Source organism: Zootoca vivipara, chromosome 15 (genome assembly GCF_965207765.1).
Source record: "Zootoca vivipara chromosome 15, rZooViv2.hap1.1, whole genome shotgun sequence".
In the NCBI taxonomy this organism is placed as follows: domain Eukaryota; kingdom Metazoa; phylum Chordata; class Lepidosauria; order Squamata; family Lacertidae; genus Zootoca; species Zootoca vivipara.
The window spans coordinates 3708507-3722517 of NC_142598.1; the positions used below are offsets into that span (position 1 = coordinate 3708507).

Genomic DNA, 14011 nt, shown 5'->3' on the forward strand with positions numbered 1-14011 from the left:
CAGTTGGTTGAGCATGAGGACAGGAGGTGCTGTCTGTGACCATCACCTTTCTCCTTGGTTTGGTCAGCCCATTTCCTGCCCTTGGAGTCATGCAGCCTCTTGGCGGCCTCCTGCTTCAAATCATCTGCACTCCCACTGCAGTGGCCTCGGACAAGCCTATCTTTCTCAGCCTCCGCTTGCTCCCCCTACTTCTGCAATATGAGGAGTAATACTACTGGCCTACCACGCAGGGTTGTTATGAAAGGGTATGAAGACAAAGTGTGGGATGCTCTGAATGACTGTATAAGTGTTCCTGTCCCCTCCATTGTTCTGCCCAGCTGAAAAGAGAGAGAGCAAACGGGGTGGGCGTGGAGCTAGCTACTGTAGGGAAGGAAAAGAGTATGTGGGTGCCCCCTGCTGGTCAGGCCAGGAATTGCCATAGTGCACTTTTGTGTCTCACTGAGTGCTTGGTCCCTTTTAAGAATCAAGACTGAGGGTTAAATTCCTCACACACAGCCTGTTTGCAGACAAAAATGCCCAGAGGTCAGCATTTAACGTTAAATTTGACAGGCCTCACGCCTGTCTGCAAGGCTTTATCCATGTAAATAACAGCATCTATATAGCACATTTCAAGTGCTCAAAGCATTTTCATGCATTTTCATTAAGTGAGTCTTACAACCACTGTGGTGGTGTGGAGTGTCAGACTAAGACTAAGACCAGTCACCAGACAAATCACCACTCAGCTATGAAGCTCACAAGGTGACCTAGGGCCTCTCACTCATTCTTAGCATTTTCTCCCTCACAGGGTTATTGCGAGAACAGCAAGGAGAACTATGTCTGTCACCTTGAGCTCCCTGGAGGAAAGGTGGGAGGTGGGATATCAGTTTAATGTATAAATATATAAAGTAACAATAAACAATATCTCTACAAGGAAAGCTGGTATCATCTCCCCTTTATTCCAAATTGTGCATACACAACACTAAGAGTTTATTAGCTTGCCTAAGCTATGAAGTCAGCTGCGGGGATTTATAAGCAAATGATACACTTGGTGTTTAAAACAGATATCAACATACAGTTAGTTGCTTACAGTAAAAGGCTAGCCAGGCTTACTCAAAAGTAACCCCTACTGATTCAATGGGGCTTACTGCCCCAGGTCAGTGGCATTAGGATTGCAGCATTAGTCAAATGACCGGTGGCACATTCCACAGCATACAACTAATTAATGTTATGCTTGCTTCTTTTTTCCCAGCTGCGTATTTGCGCACTCGTGCGCGCGCACGCACACACTTCCAGATTTGCAGTCCTGGGGGCAGATGTGTGGAGAACCATATTTTGCAATTAGTGATGTCACTAGGAACCATTCAATAGCACCCTCTGATAGTCATACAAAAGAGAAGTGTATCCAGTAGTTTTCAGATTTTAGTAGGCACTTCTTTAAGCGCTGTAAACCCTCTGGGAATCTAATTTGTCAGCTAGGGCAAGAGTGGAGGAAAGGAAATAAATGTGTATCAGGCACAGTCAGTAAGGTTAAAGTTGCTTCCATGTGTCTGAAATGTATGGCTGCTGTTCATGCACACATATAATGGGAACAGATTTCCCCCCAATGTACATTTTGCATGCGGATTGAAGTGGAGAAAAACCACAAGAGTTTAAATGAGCAAATACACATGCAGCACTTTTAGCTGTGAACAGTATGCAATTATTTAAACAAATGTTGTTCTTGCAATATGAAAACATTGATCAGAAAAAGATTGGGATCCCATACTGTGTGTTCAAGGGATGCGGGTGGCGCTGTGGGTTAAACCACAGAGCCTAGGGCTTGCCGATCAGAAAGTCAGCGGTTTGAATCCCTGCGACGGGGTGAGCTCCCGTTGTTTGGTCCCAGCTCCTGCCAACCTAGCAGTTCGAAAGCACATCAAAGTGCAAGTAGATAAATAGGTACCGCTCCAGTGAGAAGGTAAACGGCATTTCTGTGTGCTGCTCTGGTTCGCCAGAAGTGGCTTTGTCATGCTGGCCACATGACCTGGAAGCTATACGCCGGCTCCCTCGGCCAATAACGCGAGATGAGCGCCGCAACCCCAGAGTCGGTCATGACTGGACCTAATGGTCAGGGGTCCCTTTACCTTTACTGTGTGTTCATGGTTGGAAAGCCTCGCCATTTAAACAAATGTGCACCACTCACAATGGAAACTGCCATGCAGGGGTATTGGAGGGAATTAATTCTTTGCATGCAGGACACAATCATTTATATCCATATTCTGGGTATGCATACTGTATATACACTAAAGTTCTTAGAATGATTCTCAGTCATCCATCCCAGTCATGGTGGTTCATGACTGGGCAGGTCAGGCCTGCTCAGTGCCTTTTCTGTTGGTGTTAGGAGAGACAGTTCTATCAGGGCATTTTTGGCATCAGAGCCACTTAGAGGCTTGCAAAGCAGTTTCATTTGTCCAAGTTGGCTTTTAGTCACCATTGGCTTATTACAGGCCAGTCAGTGGGCCACCCCAAGGATTTTGGCAATACTTCTACTGTAGCTCCCCATCCTACCAATCAACATGAGGCACAATCCTCCAGGAAGCTTCCCTACGTCAGCCCCCACTGAAGTGAACAGGTCTACTTGTGTGCAATTGCTGTCTGTCTTCCATACCGCTCCCCAGCCCCATAATAGCACCCCAAATTCACCATTAAGTCTGCAGCCCCACCTAAGCTCAGGCTTCTGCAGTCGTCGTGAGCACACTCAACACCTGGTGTGCCATCACAGACGTTCAAAAAGGGAAAGTTGATTCTTTAACATGCTTACAGATTATCACTGGCACTTTGTTTGCTGAGTGATGCTTTTAGGTATCAACACAAGTGAGGCTTCCCCCACTGGCAACTGGTGCCAAAGGTTCACGTAACTGGACCCTGAAATATGCTCATGCTAGGGCTCTGGCATACCTCCAAGGGAAGGCAGCTCCATGCTGTGGTTCAGCGGTGACCTGCTGTGCATGTCTTTGGCCAGCCAGGGGGCAACAGCTGCCCAAAGCAGCTGTGCCCCCCCCCAACAATCTGAGAGATGCACTCCAGCCGCAGAGATAACACTCAGGCTCAGCCATGGGCATGGCCAGGATTTTTTTGGGGGGGGGAGCCAAAGTTGTTGAACATTTTTAGGAGATTGCCCACCCCCCCACCCCAAGTTGTTGAACTTTCTTTGGGAAATCATGGGTAAATATACCCCCAAATATACCCCCAAAGAGAACCTCAGTTAACACAGTATTTTCAATGCTTCTCTATAATTTTGTGGATGGGGGGGCAACTGCCCCCTGCCCCCCCTTTGGCTATGCCCATGGGCTCAGCCCTTGAAGGTATCTGCACAAGTCTCCAGCACCCGCCACAACATTGCAAGGGTGTGTGTGTGTGTGTGTGTGTGTGTGTCATGTGCCCTCTTGGATCGCACACACCGCCTCTTTGGAACCCTTAAAAGTAGTGCAATAGATTGGGCTGCTTGTGGAGCTGAGATGACCATAGGACATCCAGATTTGGTACAGGATGCTATTTCTTAATGCGTTGCTCTTGGCCGATCATGGAAGAGACTTGACTATATGGTTTCGAAAGCTCATTGAGCTTCCAAGGCACTTGTGTAAATACAAGCTGGGCAAACACACACACACACACACACGGATCAGCAAGAAGAGGAACCAAAGACACTCCTCTACTACAGTATATTATTGATCCTACCCCACCCAAGCAGTCACTACTCATCAGTCCTGATCTATAGAGCTCCTTTGGTGAGCATTCATTTTGAGAAATCAATTTCCTTGTGGTGCAGAAAATAAACTTTAAGGAACGCCTTTCATCTCCCTTCCACCTTATGGCAATCCACTGAGCAGGTAGGTCTATGGAAAAGGCTTGACAGGGTGGGGTGGGGGGAGTGTTTAGTAAAAGAGATGCATGCAGTTCCGAGGTTCTATCAATAGGTGGCCCTCTTGACTCCCTTCCCAGCTCCCCCCTCCCTCTTCTTCCCCCCACTGCTCCTCCTCCTTCAAGCAAGACAGAAGAACTCCCAGCCTAGGGACCTGGCTTCATATTTTCCCCTTATTTGGAGAGTTTCATTTCTTTGGGTTTTTAAAATAACCAGCCAGACCCTCCCCAGGGCCCTGGGGGAATAGGGATATTGCAGTGGGCTGCGAATCAGGGCAGAAGGGTGTCAGTCAGCTGAGGAAGGGAGCACTGGGGGTGGGGGTGCAAGAAGGCTATGGCTTGGTTGGGGTGGGAGCAGTGTGGGTGTCTACCAGAGCAAGGGGGGCCCCAAGCTGTCAGAAATTAAGGCTGAAGCAAGGGTGGTGGGCCAGGTTCTTGGAGCTGGTGTTCGAAAAGAAAAACAACTCCTTTTACTCTGCATGACCTAATGTGGAACAACAGTCATCCCCCCCACCCCCACCCCGATTCTGCACTCCTCACCAGGCTTAAGAATCCCCACTTTCCTCATGAACATGCTTTGAAAGGGTGAGAAAGCAACGGTCTGTCTCTCCGTCACCCCCCACCCCACCCCAAATATTTAAGAATCCCAATTGTGTGTGAGGCAGCATAGTTCAGGGGAGTTCTGGGCTAAATGAAGGATGCAGCACTGAGAATATTTATTGCCTTCCTATTCCATCTTTCCTCCAATAAGCTTAAAGTGGTGTACCTGACTGTTGCCCTCCCTATTTTATCACCACCACAACCCTACAAGGCTGAGAGGCAGGGACTGGCTCAGGTCACCCGATGAGCTTCAGGGCTGACTGGGAGTGTGCATATGTTTTGAGTCCTGGCCTCCTAGGTTCTGGGACCCAGGTGGCGCTGTGGTTAAACCACTGAGCCTAGGGCTTGCTGATCAGAAGGTCGGCGGTTCGAATCCCTGTGACGGGGTGAGCTCCCGTTGCTTGGTCCCAGCTCCTGCCAACCTAGCAGTTCGAAAGCACGTCAAAATGCAAGTAGATAAATAGGAACCGCTACAGCGGGAAGGTAAACGGCGTTTCCATGTGCTGCTCTGGTTTGCCAGAAGCGGCTTTGTCATGCTGGCCACATGACCTGGAAGCTGTACGCCGGCTCCCTCGGCCAATAATGCGAGATGAGCGCGCAACCCCAGAGTCGGTCACGACTGGACCTAATGGTCAGGGGTCCCTTTACCTTTACCTTTTACCTCCTAGGTTCTAGTCCAGGCACCCCCAAACTGCGGCCCTCCAGATGTTTTGGCCTACAACTCCCACGATCCCTAGCTAACAGGACCAGTGGTCAGGGATGATGGGAATTGTAGGGCCGAAGTTTGGGGATGCCTGTATCTAGTCCAGCACTCCAACCACTACACCGCATGGCAATAAAAGGTTGGGGGTGTCCCACCTGTTTGCTCATTTTTCCTGACACAGGTGAGACCAAAAGCCCATTCACACAACCGCTGAAGGCCATGATGGCCATGGTTCTTTTAGTGCCTCCAGCACAGACTTTCTCCCACATGGCTGCAAGCTCTGGGCTGCCTGTGTAAAAGCTGGCCATTTCCCACCTGTCACCCAGCCACCATGGGCTGGGTGGCAAGGCCCGGTCAGCTTTCTGAGCAGTTGTGATGGCATGCCAAAAGCGGGCGCAGGCTCAGCTTAGCACACAGCAAGAGCTGCCTTTCAACTCAGCCAGTTCAGTCCAGGGCAGCGTGGCAGGAGAAGTGGACCTGTCGTGAGGTAATCTGAGGCAGCTGCTTCAGGTGGCTTGTGAGGGGGACAGTCCATTAAACAACAGCAACATGTCAACGGTTGTTCATATGCTTGCATTTTCCTGGTGAGGTCTGTTTGGCTTTCCTGTCCTCAGGAACCAAAATGCCTCAGGCTATCTCTGCCAGAAGGGCAGCCCTCAGAGTGAGGCCAAGTGAGGCAGTAGGTTTGGGATGCCATGCAGGACACCAAAGCAAACCCCACTCTTGGTCTGCTCCTGTTCATTTTGGTGAGGCTCATGCAATATAGCCTCCAGGAGAATGTTTTGTGGCCGTTCCCAGAGACATCTGGTTGGCCTCTTCAGAAACAGGATTTGGGGCTAGAAGGGCCTCTGGCTTGATCCAGGAGCCAGGGTCTTCTTAGGCTTTTATGAATTGTGCCCTGTGTTAATAGTGGGTGTCAGGGTAGGGTGTGTGGACTTTCTAAGTAAGGGGTAGTCCTCCATGTTCTAGTACTTTCCCAAGAGATTTTGGCAGCCCCAACTTCCATATTAGTACCTTTTTGTTTGCACTTTCCTTAGGGTGGCCGACATGGCTCCCCCTTTCTTTATACCTTTGCAACAACCCTGCGTGGTAGGATAAGATGAGAGGCAGTGGATCATCTAGTAAGCTGAGTGAGGCATTGAACCTGGGGCTCCTTGGTCCTCGCTTGGCATACTAACCAAGACACAGTGGCTCTTCCTCTCTGCCCCTCTCTCTTCTACATGCACACAGACGGAGCTATGGGACAGGAAGGCTTCTAAGCTGTGGTGACGCACCTTGAGGACATCACCAGGGATTCTGTGCAAGTGAGACTATAGTTGCCAAAAGATGTGCAGGGTCTTCCTTTTTCTTATTTTTTAAATGTATTCAGCGATGCTTTAACATGTCACAAAGCAAGCCAGCACTGAGGACATATCTTTTCATCCTTCCTCATTCCCAGGACTTTCCTAGGGCAGCATAATTCAGAACACATTACACGTCCTAGGAGGGATCTTAGGGACATACTTATAGCATTTGGGATTGGCATAGTCAATTGGTCTAGAACAGAGTCCTAGGTTTTTACATTCTCATCCCTTGTGCCCATACCCACCTATATTATTCCACCTGCCCAACCTCACCCTTTCTTTCTGATGCAATATACTTTTGGAATGTACACACCAAATGATACTCATTCTTTCCAGGGTAGTCTGCAATAACAATACATTTATATTCACAATTCTAAAGCACATCGGAACCCCTTGACTGGCTCACACAAGCTTTTATGCCAGCCTTCACTCACCTGGTGCCCTCCAGTTGCTTTGGACTGCAATTCCCATCAGTCCTGCTACCTGGAGCCAGAGGGAGTTGTAGTTCAAGACATCTGGAGGGCCCCAGGTGTCCAATGGCTGTGTTAAGGATTAATTAACTGAGATTATATCACCCCCATCCAGGTTGCATAGCCATGATTTGTAATGTGGCTTCTACCCTTAATTGTGCATTTTAAGAATGAGGAAAGTCCTCTCTTTAGTTGTGAACATATAGGAACAGTTAATGACTTTTCAGGGACTTCTAATAATGCAATCCTATACTTGTCTACTCATCAGACAAGTTTAATGGGGTTTCTTTCCATGTAAATTAATATAGGATTGCAGACTGCTTGGCTGCAATCCTAATCCCATTTAACTGGGAATAAATCCCAATGAATACAGAAGGTTTTAATTCCAAGTAGATATGGTTACTGTAAGGCTGTTATCCTATGGTATGCCCAGGAGTACTGTAATCCTAATAGAATAAAGTGGGATTTATTTCTGCATAAACGGCATAAGGTCATGCTGGTTTTTGCCTTCCATTATCTTGAGCATACGCCTGTGAGCATGCACTGAGAGAGCTAGGGGTGGGGGCTGTACTCTTTAATTACCACAAGGATTAAATGAGGCTGCATTCATACGATAGGCTAGTGCACATACACAAGATCACACCCTTTTTGTTAATTCATCCAGAATAAATATCACCACCCCCGATTAAATGCTTACAGTCACTAATGGCCATTAGAATTTCCACTTGACTCCTGAAATAATATATTTAATTATAATAACATTTAAACTACATATGTATGGAGGTCATTGTTTTTGTTTGTTACCATGTTATGTATTTTTGTGCTTTGATATTGCAAACCACCCTGTGATTCTTGGATGGAGGGTGGTGTAGAAATTCAATAAATAAAATAAAATATGTATTAAAATTGTTGGTGGGAAAAACAATTTTCACAAATGCCAGTGTGGTGGAGCGTCTTAGCCTTAGAGCTCAACAATTTGGTTTCCAATCCCCACTGAGCCAGAGAGCTCACTGTGTAGCTATGAGCTTCTGCATTTCAGACTAGTCTGCTTTGCAGGGTTGTTATGAGGATGGGATAACACCGTGGGCACCACCATGAACTTGCTAGGGAATGGATAAATACTACAGTACGGTACAATGCAATACATTAGAATTCCAAACAATGTAATGCAATGCAGTACAGCTTCCAGGATTGTGAAGATGACAAGATGGTTAAAATGATGCTCAGGGGTAGCTAATTTGCTCTAATGTGTATTCTTCTCCCTTGTTCTCACCGGCCACACCCAGTGGTGGCTGGCACTCAGTGGTGTCAGAATACCAACCTGGGGCACAGTCATGAGCCCATAATTGCACATTCCACATCATATAGGAAAAAAAGTGACCAGAAACTTCTGCATTTTGCAGCACCATCAGCCACGAAGGCACACACCCAGAAATTGCTTAGACCAGATATCACACTTTTGTATTCCGAATCAGATGTGGTTAAAGAGGTGCTAAGAGGCTTCTCTCTGAGAAGCAGCCTCACTGTGAAACGATGCCCTGCAGCTTCCTAAAGTGGATTTGGGGAGGGTCCCCTTAAGGACAGCAGAGTGAGAGCCAGCAAAGTTCCCACCCGCGGAGGACAAAATCCGCGGGGAAATTCCCCCCCACCTTAAAATAGGCAGGGGTGCCACCGTTTCGACAGTTTGCAGGGCTTCCGAGAAGACTGTGCCCATGGGCGTAGTCGGGATTTATTTTAGGAGGGGCAGGATTCATGTTAGGGGGCGCAGAACCGAGTAATGTGCGATGCCAAGACTGTGCCCCATGTTATTTAGTGGGAGAAGCAGTTTAAGAGTGTCACGCACGGAACCTGCGCGGGTCTATTTCGAATTCCTGCTTACCAAGAGACTTCCCGACCTTCTCCGATGCTAGTTATCTTCTGATCTACTAATCAAAGGCAAAAAGATTTTGGTGGCTCTGGCTGTGCTGCAAGAACCACAGGCTCACAAGCTTGTCCTCCCAGCCCGCCTACCGAAACCTACATAGATGCAATCCAGCCTGGCAGCAGGCTGAACTGAAAAGGCTGTTGGATTTAACCAGAGCGTGCGGGCAAAGTCACCGGAATAAACCGATTGCGGCCATCGCCCGGCCAAGCGGGGAGAGGGGCGCGCGGCGGAATAGGCGGGTTACGGCGCTTCTGCACTGAGCAGGAGTTCACGCGGGCGGATGGCCATTTATCACGCGTCTGGTGTTGTACTTGGTGCGTGATGCAAAGATGCCTTGCCCCTGGCCGGATGAATGATGCCGGGAAACCAGCTGAGCAAATGGTTCTGTTGGAAGAACGGGAGTGGGGAGGTTTCGTGCAGGTGGTCCACCCGAGGACGCCCCACCAGCAGCACCACCCAGGACCTTGCCGCCTCCCCATCTCCCTCTCGATCACACGAAGATGCACCTTGTTGCCCACCCAGGTGGCGATGGAGGGTGGGCCCTGGGCCCAGGAGGGGGAGCTACGAGGGGAGAAAGGCCCGAGAGACCCCGCTCGCCTTCCGCTCCTCTGCTTAGCAGCGGACACCTTTCTCCTCCGGGCGCTCCAGCTCTCCTGCTCCCTCCCTCTTCCGCGCAGCTCCCTCATCCCGACGTGCCGTGCACGCGAGTCCCTCCACCGCGTGTCCTCCTGGCTCCCCGCCTCGGCTCTTCTTCTCAACTTAGGCATCCCGGCCTCCCTCCTCCTCCTCTTCCTCCTCCTCCTCCTCCTCCATCCCCAGCCTGACTTCCCTCCCTTTCCCTGCCTGGTCCACCTTCCGTCTTCCTCCTTCCCTCCTTCCCAGCGCCTTCGTTCCCCCGCCCTTTCCCGGTCTCACCGCCGCCCCAGTCCCAGGCGCCCGTCCAGCCCCGGCGGCGCTCCCGTTCCCTCCGTCGCGGTCCTCCGTCGCCCTCGCTCGCTCTCGCCTGCCTTCTGCCCCGCTTCCCTCCTGCCGCGCCCGCTCAGCCGCCGGCCTTTCTGCATCCCGTTCCGGCGGCGCCCTCTCCCTCCCTCTCTCTTTCCCATCCCGGATGCCCTCCTCACCTCTCCGGACCGGCGGGCGGGCAGTGCTGGGGCTGCGGCTCCTGCCTGCCTGCCCAGCGATGGACGGGCTGACGACGGGACGGGACGGGACGGGGCGATGCGTGCGTCTCGGGCCGGGGCTCGGCTCGGAATGGCCGGGCGGCGGGCGGCGGCGGGGAGGACACCGGGCGGGCGGCTCAGCAAGCCTTAATTGGTAAAGAGCAGAGTCGACGGGAGGAAGGAGGGACGGGGGGAGGCCGGTGGCAGCAGATGGGGGGAGCAGGAGGAGGAGGGACCCAGGCGCCGCCCCCGGGGTGAGCTCAGAGCGACGTCCACCGGGGAGGGGGGTACAAGGGTTGCCCCTCTAGAGGGCGCCCCACGGGGAGCGCGCCGGTCATTGCCCTTTTGCCCTCCGGGGAGCGCCAACTGCAAGCGGGGAGTGGGCAGCTCAGCCACGGAAGGGGCATCCCCCTCCTTCCACTAGGGGGCATCAGCCACCATGTGGGGAAGAGTGACGGCCTGTGGTGGGTAAGGTGACAAGGCAAAGTGGCTATGTCAAGTTTGCAGGGCATTTGACATGGTGGAGGGCACAACGGACAGATCTGGCCCACTCCCCAGGGACACAATTCACAGGGCTGCCCTCCTGCACAAGCCTCCTGGAAGTTACCCCGTGGGCACAGGGAGAGCCTCCTTGTGGCAATTGGCAGAGGGCCAATTGGACTTGCCTCCTCAAGCCCCCAAATGACCCCCACCTCTAGGCCACCTCGCTCCAAATGCCAGGCAGACCACCGCAAGCCCCCTTAACCCCCATGGCCATGCCCACATTGAGCCAGGGATCTTTCCGCTTAGTCATGGTGCTGCTCTGTGCCCCATCACTATGGGCTGGGCATGAATCATGGGCACAGAAAGGGAAGGAAGAGGGTCAGCTCGTGAGGGACATGGGGCACGGGAGTAGGGAACAGAGACGGAGGGGGCAGGAAGTGGCAGGAAGTGAGGCATGGCAGGCATGGGCGTTGAGGGTGATAAGTTGCTGCTGGGAATGGCCACAGAGTCAGGGCGGCTGAGTGACTGGCTTGGCTGATAAAAGACTTGAGAGAGAGAATGGCCAGGGTTATAAGAATACATAATTACTTATTTGCAATAGATGACATACAAAGAACCCAGAGGTACATCTAAAAATCGGCAAACCTATCACATGATTTGTTACCCACCTGAGTGAGTGGATGTATGTCTACAGCTGAGCAAGCCTATATGCATTGGAGTTCCTCTGCGATGCATTTGCCTGCTCCATGGCATGTCTGTGTAGGTGTCTATGTGGGCACTTGTGTGCTGCAGCTTGTGTGTCAGCAGCGCATGTGTGTCAGCAGCAAAGATGCATGCTTTAGGCTTGTATAATACGGAATATGGAGCCCTGAGCTGCACACCCACTGGGGGGCAGAGAAAGGTGATCTTCCAAATCTATTTCCTTGAAGATAGCACACATGAGAAAAGCAAGTGGACTGCTGGATCCCATATTGAGGTGAGATCCGGAAATTGTTACACCAGAAAACCAGCCAGGACCAGCCATCTTGGTGTCTAAAACGCAAAATCCAAATGGTCCCACTTCCTCTCTGTTGATTAATATGGGAAAGGTTGGGGTAGGGTCCATCACAGTGGCAGAATGATCCCACAGATCAGTGGCAGAAGGTCCCACAGTCAATCCTTGGCCTGTGCAGGGAGGGCAGTGAAAGACTCTTGCCCGAAACCCTGGAGAACCATGGGCCATCAGTGACCATTACTGAGCAAGATGGGCCAATGGAAGCTTCCTATGTGAAATGAAGCACAATCCATTGGGAAGTTCTCTTGGAACAGCCTCCTCTTGAATCTGCTCCACCTATCGCCCAGTCTGTCACCCTTCAAAGTGTCCAAAATTGGCTTCCTGAGGAGGCCACTCTTCTGAGGGCCAAGCAGCAAGGTTCTGGCTCATCTAGTGGCCAGCTGTAGCCCCACTGCCATACCTCAGGATCCTCTGCAAATGAGGATTAATTTATTTTTGTACGCAACAACAGCAACAGCCAGAATCCTATATGTGCAGAAATGGAAGGAGTTCCAACCAAGGAAGAATGGATCTTAGACTAATGGACTAGGCAGAAATGGCAAAATTGACAGCAAGAGTAAGAGATCAAAACAATGAACTTTTTATTGAAAAGTAGAGGCCCCTTTTGGGCTATTTGAGGAAGTATTGTGGCCAAATGAAGTCGTGAGCAGGATTCAAAATTGATGTAAGAGAAGAGAAATGACAACAGTTGTAATAGAGGAAATAAGTAGGATATATATATATGCAACATAATGCAGCAGAAAAAGGGAGGGAATAAAAGACATCATGGAGGTAAAGATGGGAAGTCAAACCGTTAAGGGAAATGTGTATTAAAGTTGAAGTTGATTTGTTAAAATTTCTGAAATTTAGGAGAGGTACAAATTGGCACACAGGAAATGACATGGGAGCACACACTCTGCAGCCATTCTGCAGAGTGCCAAGGTCATGCCTATGGCAGTTTTACAGACTGGCCATCTCCATGGTGACTCAGGAACAAATCCAATGGATTTCAACAAATCCATTTCAGCCTTAATGAACAAAACGCTTTATATTGCTTTAATCTACCCCTTTGTCCCAATGAGCTTGGTGAGTTGTGTTGGACATGCTCCTGTATGTTCAACTCACCTAAGCTCATTGCAACAAAGAGGTTGAATAAGACATGCATACTTCAGTGGTGTGTGCACAGTGGGCAAAGACAACCAAGAGCGAGAGTGTGGAGCTGCTCCTACTGACTCAGACCATTGGTCCCTCTGCTCCAGGAATGACAACTCTGGCTCTCCAGGTGTTCTGTTGCCTATGCTGGATGGAGCTGATGGGAGCTGGAGTCCATCACATCCGAAGCAGCCTCCCCCAATCAGACGTTTCAGACTGCAGCATGGCCACTGATGAGGGGAGTTGGAGTCCGGCAACATATGGGGGCCACCAAGTTAAGAAATGCTGACCTGGAGGGCCACAGGTTCTCCCCCCTCCCCGGCAGGTTTCCAAGGGCTCTGGTGCAGCTGCCCCTTCCATCACTCCAACCTGAGATCCTTTAAAAAAATTATATGGAATAAGGTAAAGGTAAAGGACCCCTGACAGTTAAGTCCCGTTGCGAACAACTCTTGGGTTGCGGTGCTCATCTCGCTTTACATGCCGAGGGAGCCGACGTTTGTCTGCAGACAGTTTTTCCAGGTCATGTGGCCAGCATGACTAAGCCACTTCTGGAGAAACTAGAGCAGCTCACAGAAACGCCGTTTACCTTCCCGCCATTGCGCTTCCTATGACTTGGTACCCTTGCACATATACATTCCATTAAACTGACTGGGTGAATTCCTCCAACTGCCGCATGACCATATTTGCATACCTGGAATGAAGTTGTGTGAACATTTTAGGCTCTCACGAAGAGGAATCTTGACCCACTTTAACGCCGCCCTTCAGCAAGAGTACTTCCTTTTGGTCTGGTTGACGCAAGCACTCCAGTTTAAGCTACTGCCACTTCTCTCGGTTTCACACCCATACTGAGATTAGATGTTCCTTTGCTTTGAATAGGGGATGCTGGGTGGGGGTGTGAGTGGATGAGGCTGCCTAGGAAAGGACTCTCAGCTCAGCTACTTCTGCCCATAAGTGATGCGATGCTCTGCAACAGCCTTTTCTTTGAGGTATCAACTAGGAAACAATGTAAACTTGCTGGGTCTTCCAGCACTAAGTAAAAACAGCAAAGTGTCTTTTGGCAGCACAAAGACTAACAGATTCCTCGTGACATATGCTTCCTTCAGCTGTAAGTAAACACCCAACTGTGAGCCCTAAGATAGATTTGCATGTTGATCTGGTTTACACAGAGCACTCACATGGTGTAAAAAATCCTAGCAAATCCTGACAAATCTAGATTTTGAACCAAGATTAGGAGACTTCTGCAACCTACCAATCCACTGTGGAT

The 14011-nt window shown here is 50.2% G+C and overlaps 1 protein-coding gene across 4 annotated transcripts in view; it reads right to left on the minus strand.

Moving 5' to 3' along the window:
* The window catches only part of FLNA (filamin A), an 87188-nt gene extending 77030 nt beyond the window's left edge, over window positions 1-10158 (minus strand). For all 4 annotated transcript variants that reach the window (XM_035097097.3, XM_035097094.3, XM_035097095.3 and 1 more), the window contains exon 1: window positions 10041-10158. The gene's annotated coding sequence lies outside the window, so the exon portion shown is untranslated. The remainder of the gene's footprint in view (window positions 1-10040) is intronic.
* Between the last annotated feature and the right edge of the window lie 3853 nt (window positions 10159-14011).